This window comes from Pteropus vampyrus, unplaced genomic scaffold (genome assembly GCF_000151845.1).
Source record: "Pteropus vampyrus isolate Shadow unplaced genomic scaffold, Pvam_2.0 Scaffold424, whole genome shotgun sequence".
NCBI lineage: Eukaryota > Metazoa > Chordata > Mammalia > Chiroptera > Pteropodidae > Pteropus > Pteropus vampyrus.
The window spans coordinates 522,810-535,795 of NW_011889205.1; positions in this window are offsets into that span (position 1 = coordinate 522,810).

The following is a 12,986-nucleotide window of genomic DNA, read 5'->3' on the forward strand; positions in this document are numbered from 1 at the left end:
ATAGGTTCATTAGTGTCATTTAGAGAACCAGTTCTGGAAACCAAGAACCAACTCGTCAGCCTGGTGTTACGATCCGTAACGGTCAGCTTTCTGCACAGAGACAGAAGCGTCAGGAGACACAGTATAGTGATATGGATACAGACCTACGCGATCTAGATACGGGGGTTGATTCTAATAAATTGGCTCAGCGATTGTAGGAGCTGACAAGTTTGAAATTTCTAAGGCAGACTGACAGGCCGGAAACTCAGGGAGGAGCCGATACTGTAGCGTTGAGTTTGAAATCTGCAGGGCAGGCTGTTGTTAGGTTAGAAACCCAGGCAGGACTTTTATGTTACACTGGAGCTAGGAATATGTTCGGCATTAAGTCTTCAGCGGATTGAACGAGGCCTGTGCACATAGGATGATAATTGCCTTTTCTTAAAGGAAGCTGGTTTGTGAGAGTTAATCGCATCTGCAAAAGCCCTCACAGCCACCCGGAGAGTGGTGCTTAAGCAGAACACTGGCCGCCGCCCAGGCGAGCTGGCACGCGGCACTGGCCCCCACGCTCCCCGTGGTCGTGCTGCAGGTCATTGCCATCTTTAATGCCCTCTAAGCGGGGGCAGTTGACCCCGAAGCGCCCAGGTAGGGTCTGACGGGTCTGACAGGCAATTTATGTCTTCTGACCTCGATGGAAGAAAGTGTGCTGTACCCAAAAGGATTTCTATTCTAGGAAATTGCAATCGGAAAATAGAAAAGCTTGCGGAAACAACCAGCAAGGCCGAAGGCGGATGCTTGTGTAAGTTTAAGTTACACGCGAATTAAAATCATTGGGAAACGGTAAAAAGTGTCCGATTCAGTTTATGGAGAAGAAGGACCTGGCCTCGGATGGCATCTGAAATGACCTAAGATGAGAATGGAGACAATGTAAAAGGAGAAAATGATGACGCTCCGTTCCAACGCCAGTTTCCATGAAATCTGTCACAATTAGAGGCTCGTTTTTAAGTCCCCTGTTGTATCCTAAAAAGCCAGTGCTAGTTCCCAATTTGAGTTGGTTTGAGCAACTTTTTTTTTTTTTTAAACAAAAAGTCCTAACCCAAAGAGAAACCAATAAGAAACTTTTGCTAGGGGAAGTGTTGCTTAGTCTAAAATGGCCCAGTGCAGCCCGTGGGGCACGAGTTCGAACACAGTCTGCATCTTCCTCCCACAGTCTGTGCTCTGGGACGTGAGGAACTGGGTCCAGAAAAGGGATTCTAAGGGGAGTGTAACTTACTGTGTCAGCCTACGGCACCCCGGTAACAGCGACTACTCCCCAGTGGATGGGCAAAGGGTAGCGGGTCTTCCGGTCTCACATTTAAAAATACATCTCGTTAAATGTTTTAAAGCAAGTACACATTTTCTTTCAATAAGTAAAATAAAAATAAACATTATTTACGCTTCTCTATAGCATGGGATACAAAATTTTAAAGCCGAAAGGTAACGGAATTGTGAATAGGTCAGCAGCACCTTTAGAATCATAAAGGTCTAAATGTGTGAGTCCAAAGCCTCTAAAAACTTCAGGTTTGATTTACTTAAGTTCTCTGGAGTCACGCGGCTAGACTTGGCCAACTGGAAAGGCACGCGGGACGGAGCACTAGCTAGAGTTGGTGGCAGCATCCAGGCTGGAGGGACGAGGGCCGGGGCCAGCACGGCGGCGACAGGCAGCGGGCCCCGGCCGGGTGCGCGCAGGAAGACGGCAGGTGCACAGCGCACTGGGGGGCTGGACCTCACTCAGCACCCGATGGGGCGCGGGAAGAGGGGAAAAGGAAAAGGAATGCAGATTTCCAAGTTCCCACGTTAGAGATTAGGTCGATGTCGCTGCTCTCCGTGAGAACGCAAAGCAAGGCACGTGCAGTATGGGTTTAGCACCGTTTACAGAAGCGTGTGCTGGGAAGGTTTTGAGTTGAAGGAATACATATTAATTTTCAAACAACCGGAATGAGAACTAAGAACAGTTTTTAATAAGAAAAGATTATGAGTTAGACTAGCCTTAAGAGGTATGTTAAAATTTTGTTTAAAGAGAACATATATGGGGCTACATACCATTGTCACAGATGAGGGATGAAGAGAGCCACACAAAATTTCACCTCGCTTACTATTTCTTCTTCCAGACAATCCCCACGAATGACTAAACCGTGAGTGGCTTAGACCCAACCCCGCAAGGCAAAGGCCCATCACAGGCTCCCTTAAGTAGAAAAAATGTGAGTGCTCTGCCACTCAGGCTGGTTGAATGCTGAATTATACCGCCCTCAACCAGAACTCTGAAAGTGATGAGCAGGCACATCCGGCTTGCCGGTGTCTTGATTGGAATATATTTTAAGTCTACATTTAACATAAATATTTAATCAAAGTTGCCAAGTGCGCTTTGAAGTATCAAGCAACAGTCATTTCTCAACTCAGGTGTCTGGACTAATCAAACCTTTAGGGAAAAAAAAAAAAAACGCAGCATTTAAATGATACCATCATTTTATTGAATCATTCCGGTTAAATTTGATTTCGGGGGAGAAATCACAACATTTGCTTTTCTCTGATAGAAATGCAGCTCAGGGCTATAATTTTCGTTTTGATTGAAGGGTCTACAGCTCGTCGTGTTTGGGGCATCGTATGAAGTTCAGAACTATGTGACTCTCGCTCAGCCTCCTGTCCTGTGACCCTTTCTTTAAAGTGAAGAATGCAAGGGAGACATGTTTTCTACACCAGTTTCTCGCCTCCCCGTTTTCAAGCTAAATTCCCGTTCTGTTGAAAGAGGTCCATCTTTTGATAAAGTTGTTGACCTGCACCCCTAATACCGCCAAAGATTATTTCCGAAGCACCAAGAAAAAGATGATATTGCAGTTTCAGAGTCCTTTGCTCATTCCTGGAGTGGAGCTGAAGATCGAGATGATGTACGTGGAGGCTATTGATGGGATCGTTCTTATACGAAATCGACGAAACACGATGCAACGCTCCACTACAGGGCTATTGAAAACAGCATTTCTCTGCGTGTTCCGCTAACTTTCTTAAAATGCTATGAAGAACATATTGGATTGCAATGAGATGTACGTTTCTAGATTTTACACAGCGCACGAAATACTATTAACTGTGTGTAGGTGTTAGAATGGTCCTCATTGTAAAACTTGTCTGTCTACCTGTGTTTATATATTCCTGTTTTTTTTTTAAATAGTTCCTGAGAGCTAAAGTCTTAACTACATTAAGTTTAATTCATATTTGATATTATTTATTTTGTGTGAACTCACTTCAACGTATAATCTTCGAAAATGTGGTCTGTGCTTCCTTGATTTTAAATCACTGAAAATTAGAAATGCTTTTCCTAATTTAGATAACTCCTTTATTCGCAACTCTGAAATAAAGTATGTTTTTTGATATCAAATGAAAATTCTAATATTGACCACACACCTTTAGCAAGTTGGGTTTTGGAATAAAAAGGTAATTTCTGTAAAGCATAGGTGGATTTATTTTATGATCTCAGATGTATGCCTCTGAGTAATTTTGTTAGTGGCTTACTTACTAAATGGCTCGTTTCCATCAATTTTGAGAACTTAAGTTTTAAGGGCACACACACACAAAAAAAAAGGCAGCAAAATCCTATCGATTCATGTCAGCCAAAAATGTATTTAATTTCTCCTCTTCCTGTTGTCCGCCACCTAAGATCAGTACTTTAACAAAAAGTCAATCTTAAGAGAGGATGTTTTTTAAAAACAGCAAATCAGAGGTTAGAGAACATTCAGGCAATCAAAAGATTAAAGATAAATTCTATTACGAAAATCTTATCTTTCTGTTTGCTAACAGGAATGAAGCAGAAAAACATAAATTAAAAAAAAAAAGCAAAATATAAATGATAAGCTTATTTACGTGATAAGTTTATATTCGCTGAAACATTGATTCATACGATGGATTAAGTTTGATGAGGATTAGGCACAAGTTGCTAGGGATACCAAGATGATTAAAGAATGGTTCTCTGAAGAGACAGAAAATAAACAAAATAATGACTGTGCAGGAAACTTAACTGTCTCGGTTTCAGGCAGGGATGTGAGAACGCACTTCTCGATTTCTTCCTCAAATGTCAATTTGCCTTAGGATTTCTAGCCCTGGCGGTTTTTCTTTTACAGACGACGATAAAGCCTCGTCTGACATTATTCTGTCTCATAGTCTTAATTGCCAGCTTCAAGCTGAGACCTTCAAATCCATAGCTCCAGCCCAGACTTCTCTTCCAGAGCCAGACTCACATATCTCACCTCTGCTAGCCATCCTCCAAGTGGACCTTCCAGAACCATTTCCCATTCGTCATGTAGAAAACAGAACTAACCCTCCCGAATCCTTCCTCTCAAATTTACGTCATCTGCGATCTCAGTAATTCATTCATTCTTTGTAGTTATATATTGAACTCTAACTTAGGTCCAGAATAAGGTGCTAGGAATCAAAGTTTAGAAGGATAGACTGCTTTCATGAAGCTTATAATGTTTTTTGCACACACACAACTAAATTAACAATCACTGTTCTAAGTGATTTGAATTGTAGAGTGTTTTAATCAAGTCTTAATCAAGCCCCAAAAAAGCCTTAACCGGGTTGCTAGAAAGCCACCTTCCGTTTGAGACCCAGAGGATACACAGGATTTGGGGCGAGCATCGTAGAAGAAGGGACTGGTCGAGGGTGCGAACAAATCATTCAAGAAACTTGCCCTCATAAAACAATTACAAAAATTCCCCATGTTCCAATCCACTGAGAAATTTCAAAGAATCAGTATCATAGAGGCCGCATTCTCTCACCAAAGTGAATTTAAGTTGGAAAGCAACAGTGACCATCATAATGATCATCGTCATGGGCAGAGATGACGTCCTTCCTTCTCCCTTTGGTAACTGATCGGAGAGCTGACTGGACGGATCCCACCCTTGGGAGCCCCTGCTTTGCTTTTCCCATCAGAGTCCCGTGACACAGAAAGACACCTTTGTTTCAGTTGCGTGGACGTCTCCAGCCAGCCCTTCAGGCCTGTGCATACCTATGTGTGGGATTACATGGCCAGGTTCTTCCGTGGAGTACCCAGCCAGGCCATCTCCATGTCCCCACCTTGCCCCCGAGCATATCTTTCCCCAGGATTGTGAGGGCAGATGGCGGGGTCCTCTACAGCCTTCTGCCTGTGCGTTTTTCAGTAAATCTTATTTATACATGTTCTCCATGGCTTTAGTGACACGTGTCTGTGCCTTCTGGCAATTCATGAGAGCCAACGAAACAACTTTGAATCTAAGATCTGGTATGTAGCATTTTTATTTTTGGAAAATTTGGAGCCATCATTCGTCAGCCTTGTTTTTCGTTTTGGTTTCATTTACTCGTTTCTCTCTTTCTGGTCCCCTACCTCAGCTCGGCCGGGCCTGCCTCTTCGACTTTACCCATCTCTTCTTCTCTTATTAAGTCTCTGTCACACTGAGTATTTTCTTTTCTTGGAACGTGTCACATAATTGCCGACTTCAGGGCTTGTGTACTCTGCAGTGCTCTGACAGATTTTGTATTGCTGGGTTAGGTCTCAAATGTCAATCTCATAGACAGGTAAAAAGTTCTCTCTATATAACTAATACAGGCAAGTCCTCAATCATCCCCCGTCATATGTTTTATTATCACAGCTTTTACCATGATCCGTAATTACTTCGCTAGCTTGTTTACTCAGTGGTTCCCCAAGTGTCGTCCATGGACCCTGTCAGCGGTTTTATGAGGCAAAAAAAATAGTTTTACAACAATACCAAGGTGTTATTTTCAAGTGAAAACGTGCCGTATTTGCACCGATGGTGCAAAAGCAATCGTAAGTAAAACTGTTGATGTCTCAGCATAAATTAAGGCAGTGGCAACAGACTGTATCATTGAATTCCTCATTGTCACTTGAAGTAAAAAATTAAAGCCAGTTTCACTTAAGAACGTCTCCTGACAAAGCAGAAAAAATGTTAATTTGACTGTTCTTGGAGCCTTCAGTACGTACTTGTTTAATATGCTGTGTTATGAAAAGGTTTGTGTCCCCTGCCCAAACTCACAGCCCCGAGTCGACGGTGTGGGAAGCTGGGCTTTTGGGGAGGTTACTAGGGCCTCAGGATGGAACCCTCGCGACGGAATTCGTCTCCTTATGAAAGAGGCCCCAGAGAGCACGCCTATCCCTTCCACCACGTGAGGACACAGCGAGAGAGCACATCTATGAACCAGACAGCGGGCGCTCACGAGACAATGAGTCTGCTGACTCTGGGGTCTCATCTGCTATTTATAAGCCGCTCAGTCGATGGTGTTTTTGTCATAGCAGCTGAAACGGTGTGAGACAGTGACATAACAGAGTATGCAGGAATCTCCGAGGAAAAGCACACGTGGAATCCGCTGGGTTGTGAACTAGACCATGCTGCACCTTTTCGTACAGAGCCATTGTCACTGGAAAAGAATGACCGAAGACACAGCACGTTCTCAAAAGTGAACAACGTCAATCTGTCACACAACTGACAGTGTCTCATTGCCAATAATAGATTAAAGCTTCGAGTGAAAATTAGAGTTTTGGAAAATTACACCTCTTGTCATGACAGCTTCCCAATACTTAAAGTATTTTCAGTGGTATTTAGGGTGATATTAACAAACATTGTATATGTAGCATGAGGAAATGTGCCAACATTTAGAAGAGCTGCATAAATTCATGAATTCTTTTCCAAATAACCAATGCATGATTTTACAGAATTATGAATGAGTAAAAGATCCATTCAAAAAGCGAGAAAAAGACTTTACGTAAAGTTCGTTGATAAAACTTCAGATTCCACGTTGCAATTAAACTTTAGGAAGCCACCTCTTGTAGAGTTTTAGTGTAGTATCAGAGAATATCTATTAAAGCATTTCTGTCTTTTCCCGGGTAGATTTTCTTCATGTACTTCATCCAAAAAACATATCTCAATATTTAGTGCAGACATAGTTATGAGAATCCAGCTATGTTCTATCGAGTAGACATTATAGACATTTGTAAATGTAAAACAATGCCACTCACTGTTTTTGTTTTAAAAACAGAGTTTTCACTAAAAAAGATATTTTGTAAGTTAACACGCAATGCTTTTATGATTACTCTTTATAGATAAATAAGTATTTAAATGTTTTCTCAGTGCTAATTTTGAACGCAGTAAATATCAATGTATATAACTGAAATAAATAAAGTTTTGGGGGCTCTCCATTTTCAAGAGTATAAAGGGGTCTTCAGAACAAAATGTCAGGGCACTGCTCACGTACCAATTTGTTTTCTGTCTTCTCATTCGGATGTGAGTAGGTTCAGGAGGACAGGGATTTGTCTGACTTTACGACCTCTTGCATTCCTGTTACCTGGACCAGCGCTCCACGAACGACACCGACGAGCGTTTTCTCAGCTATCCGTGCTTGCGACTCGAGTTTCCATTCACATCGCGTTCCATTACATACGGCCCACAGGCCCGTGGCTCCTCTCCAATGCTAACTGTGTCCCGTTCTTGTGCCAAGTTGAAGTCCCCTCGCTATCTCCTCTGTCCTCCCTGCTCCGGTCCTATCAGATTTCACAAGAGCCAGGAGAGATGAGATGATTGATGCTCTGTAAGTGTTGTTGCATAACTTATCTGGGGAAAGCGTATCTGCAATGACAAGTCATGAAACTAGAACCCAACTTGCAATTTGAATACTTCAAATTACTCTGCAGTTATTAAGCCTTGTGTGTTGGCAGAATTTTTAACAGTTAACTATATCTGCCAATTTATGTATCCAATTATATTGGGCATTATATTTCTATTCCCTACATTATATACTGTAGATTTGTAAGAATTGCTATTGTCACGATTGACGCTTTTTTCAGCCAAAATCGCACTTCGGAAACGGTGCAAGCTCTCTTCATGTATTGCTTTTCAAAATTGCCTTGCAGAAGTGTTATAAGCACAATTAATTGTTTGCAATTTGATTTGAGATCTGCAGGCAGGAAAGGTGAAATGTAATTTCCAAGTAGTTATGTTTACCATTATGGTCTAATGACATATATTAGCCATACAAACCCAAAGGGACGTAGCCTGGGGACAGGATTCTAGTACTTTAAGCACAGAGGCAGCTGAGCGATGCTCATCAATGTTAATAGACGTCAAACCCACCGGAAACCTAAGGCGACGATCACAGCCCAGCATTGCCTGGTGCTGTTACCAGTAAACACAGCCCTTAGAGAGAGTAGTTTCTGCGTGTACATTTCAGAAAACCACTTCGCTATATTATTCACATGAGTATCACCCGGTGGGGAAAGCGTATCTAGGCACGAACGAAGCTTACTTAGCTTCAGTTAGTAGTATTTTAAAAGCTGCAGCTCAGTAGAGAATTTTTAAGCAGAAATAATGACCCCAAAAGTGGTAGCATATTATCTGCCGAAGTGACTAACTATATCCAAGATCCAATTTCTTTTTCATTACATCTGAAATAGTGAGATTTCCTGCTATGTGCTGGGAGATGAGATTGATACTAAAGATAAGTTACCGACTCTAAGAATCACAGTTTCTGTCTCTTTGAGTTTTGCGGGAGATACATAAAAAATAAGGGCACTAAAATGACTATTTATAAGCTGTATACTTCAAAGAAAATGTGGTTCCGGTGTTTTGGTCTAGTATGTGATGAGCTTGGAAGTTGTCACTCCATTCTAACAGTAGAAAGTTAAATAAGCTGGAAATAAACATCCCTTCTTAGATTGAAACCTGTAGGTCACAAGACAAACTATAGCCTCCTCCTCCCCCCAGTTAGAGACAGATGGGCAGATACAGAAAATCACAACTTACGGGAGTAGAAGCCCATGAGCAGAAAACTCTGCAGGAAACAGTACCGGCTATATCAGGTCTGGCTTTTGACATAAGGCAAAAAGGGCAGTTCGAAGACACAGAGCAAGCATCAGAACCCAACTCAGGTATGGAAGGTATGTTGGAATTATAAAACTGGTCATATAAATCAACTACGATTCATATGCTAAGGACTCTTATGAATAAAGCAGACCGTGTGCAAGAACATATGGGCAATGTAAGCAGAGAGATAGAAATTCTAAGAAATAACCAAAAGAAACTCTAGAGAGTAAAAGCATTGTAACCAAGATGAAGAATGTCTTTGATGGGCTCATTACTGGACGTGGATGAGGAAAGAATCTTTGAGTTAGAGGTTATGTCAACAAAAACGTCCAATTCTGAAAAGCTAAGAGAAAAAAAGACTAAACCCATGTAATAGAGCACCCAAGAACTGTGAGACAATTGTAACGGGTAAAACATAAGCATAACGGGAATGCCAGAAAGGGAAGAGGGAGAGTGAGGAACAGGAGAAATATTTGAAACGATAGTAACTGAGAATTTCCCCAAATTGATGTCAGACACCAAACCACAGATCCGTGAAGCTCAGAGAACGCCAAGCGAGATAATGCAAAAACGAACAGAAAACCTTGCATCTATGCACATCACACTCAAACTGCAGAAAACTAAAGCTAAAGAAAAAAAATTCGAAAGAAGTCAGAGGGGAAAAAACATCTTACTTATAGAGGAGCAAAGATAAGAATGACGTCTGACTTGTCAGAAATAATGCAAGCAAGAGAAGAGTGAGCCATTGAAAGTGTTTAGAGAAAAAAAAATCCCACCAGCCTAGAATTCTGTGTCCTGCAAAATTACTTTTCAAAAGTGAAGAAGAAAGAAAGGCTTTCTCAGAAAAACAATATTTGAAGGAATTTGTTGCCAGTAGACTTGATTTATACGAAATGGTAAAAGACATTTTACCATTCTCCTTTTGGATCCGATCAGAAGTACGTTTGACCTCTTCATTCCCCCGTGCCCCATATCCATTAACCTCCAGCGTTTCTTTGTCTTCGGACTGCTTTGTAATAGTTTCTTTAAATCTATCTTCCAATTCAATAAGGCTCTCTTTAGTTTTCTTTCATATGCCGTTTAACCATTTACCGTATTTCTGGACATTCTGTTAGGCTCACTTCCCAATTCGCCTTTCCATTTTTAGTCAAATCTATTTTATTTTTAAAATTTTATATTAAGGCATCTTATCGTATGTTCTCTAATTGAGCATCCAAAGACCTTCGTAAATTCAGTTCTGAAGTCTATTGATTCTTCTGTCTCGCTCACGGCTTATTTTCTTCAGTGTTCTTTAATGTCTGATTCTGATATCGTATTGCTATTTAGTGTTACCTATATAAATTCTTTAAGGCCTAAGTTTAAAATGCTTTCTTCCAAATAAGATTATGTTCAGTACCAACTTAAGGTCCCTTTAAATTAAATTTTAGATGTGCTGTTTTTAGGTTCACACAGCGTTAATTCCATTCCCTAAAGGAAACGGCAGTTTACAGTTGGAAATTCACAGGAATGGCTGGGCTTTGGTTTTGCTTTGTCTGTTTTCTTTCACGGTCTCCCCACAGATGGTTCAGGAACCCCTTTGCCTGCAGATGTCACACCCTGTTCTCCCCAACACACATTTGTTTGAATATTTCTCCGATTTTTAAAATTTGTGGGGTTTTGTCAATTTTAGCTTCAGAGTATTTTTAATTTCTTGAGAACTCTTTCTTTATACTATTTCCAAAGTGACTCTACCGACTTGCTCTACCACCAGCCGGGGCTCTGTTTATTTCTCATCCTCACTGACGGGTGTGCGGTGACGTCGCTTTGTGGTTTTGCTTTGCCTTTCACTGATGATTAGTGATGCTGATCGTCACCTGTTGGCCATTTGTATGTCTTCTTTGGGAAAATGTCTGTTCAGGTCCTTTGCCTGTTTTGAATTGGGTTATTTGATTTATTGCTATTGAGTTATATGAGTTATTTATATATGTTGGATATTAACCCCTTATTAGACATACGATTTGCAAATATCTTCTCCCATTCCATAAACTGCCTTTTCATTTTGTTGATGGTTTCTTTCGCTGTGCAGAAGCTTTGCAGTGTGATGTGGTCCCACTGCTTTTTTTTTGTTTTATTTGCCAGTGCTGTTGGAGTCAAATCCAAAAAAACATTGCCAAATCAAATAATTAAGAAGAAAAACACAATAAGAACTAGAAGTCACTTGAAGGTTATTTAGATAGTTATTCAACAAGGTCATAACTATATCAAGACTTCTTAGTCATTTATATTGTGGAAATCAATACAATTTTTATTTTTTTAATGTAAAGGAACATAAAGAAGGTTTTGCCTATAAAATCTGTGGCTTGCAGAGTAGTTTAAAGTCGGTAGATTAACTGTGTCTTGTCGTCAAAGATAAACTCATCCTTTGTGTTTCTTCCACGTGGTATTCCAAGTACTTAAACTCTCTGCTTTTAGAAAGCAATATCTTTCTTGGTATGAGAGACAATTCCCAAATATTTTGGTCACATTCGTAGATTTAAGTGGGCCCAGCTGACATACACATCCTTATACATCTTCTGGGGTAAAACCAGAATCTTGCTTGAATCCCTCTTCCTCTCACACTGCAGAGAATCCCGGCGGAGCCCAGCACTGGAAATACGATTCTTTAACACCGAGCCAGAACGGACCCTTGCTTGGGAAGTGATTTTCAGAAACAGTGTTCCCTGAAGCAGAACATTTTGGAATATTATGTCCCTGAAAGCATTTGGGTCCTTTAGCTTAAATGTATATCTCTTATCGTAAGCCATTACCTACCTTGAACTGAGTGCAAAAATCGGTCGCTTATAAATAGCATATTTATATGTTAAACATCTGCAGCTCATGGACCTTCATTCCTTTTTTATTCTTATTGCCCTGAAGACAATTTCTAAAATGATTTCAGAGGCATGGAGCAGTGAATGAGGTAGTCTTGAGAAGGAGCGTAGGGCGAAAACAGTTTAGTTGGAAATGTCCCAGGTAATCATTTGGTTTTATATGGATGCTTCAAGGTAGGGAACGGGAGCTTGTTCTCTCATCTGTAATTGAAATGATAGGATCTCAGAGTTTTACAAAAGAGAATCTTATGGCAATTAAACTATTCAGAATAAAAGAGGGTAGGTACTCTTCGTATAGTCACCAGACGTGACCCATGGCCAGTGACACAGATGTAGACCTAACATTTTGTCATCTATTTCTACGTCGTATACATATAAACTCACACGAAAGGTAATTTATATTGCCCATTGAAATAGTAGTTCCATGATGTATACATTTTAGTATATAGTAATTTGTCAGCCACCAGTACTTAGCTCTGGTTCCTGCTTTCCAGCTTATTAAATGGTTCAAAATAAAACCAAGAGTTAATGAAAACCGTGTTTTTACCACGAAGGTTTGAAATATGAAAACAAAATAAAAGAAATCATCGCAAGTGAGTAATCTACAGCCTGAGACATTTACTATGGTTTTATCTTAAGATAATTTAGTGGATCACTGTGTCTACTTTGACAGCTGCCTTGAGGCCTTTTTGTCGTTGTTGATCAAATACCATCACTGGTCAAAGAAGACCGGCGACTTGACCTTATCGTAGCCTCAGCTGATGAGAATTTCTAAGGTAGCACCTGAGTCTCTTTGCCATTACAAACCAACTTTCAAAATACTTAGCTAAAGCACTAAATTTTCTTCCCAAGATTTAAAGTAACTGAAGAAGGCCTTTTTTTTTTGTAGGAACATGGCAATCTTCTGTGGAAGCTATTCTTTTTATTTATTTCTAGTTATTAAACTCTACTGCTTATAAGATTTTAATTAGGAAACATTTTTGAAATATAGGTAGGCTTATGCATATATCTGAATATGAATATATGTGTGTCCATATATTTACATATGACTACAGAATACAATTTTTTTTACATATAAAAATAAATGTAAATATATGTAAATATTTTTTACATATAAAATACTTTAAATGAATTTTGTTTCATGATAAAGATATGTATCTTTTACTCAAAGATTTTATTGGAATCTTCATAGAATATTTTTCTAAGTCCCCGAATTGAATGCAACTTCCTTCTTTCGCAGCTGCTCTTGCCAAATACATGCCAGCTACAAAGACAGAGCTTCCTG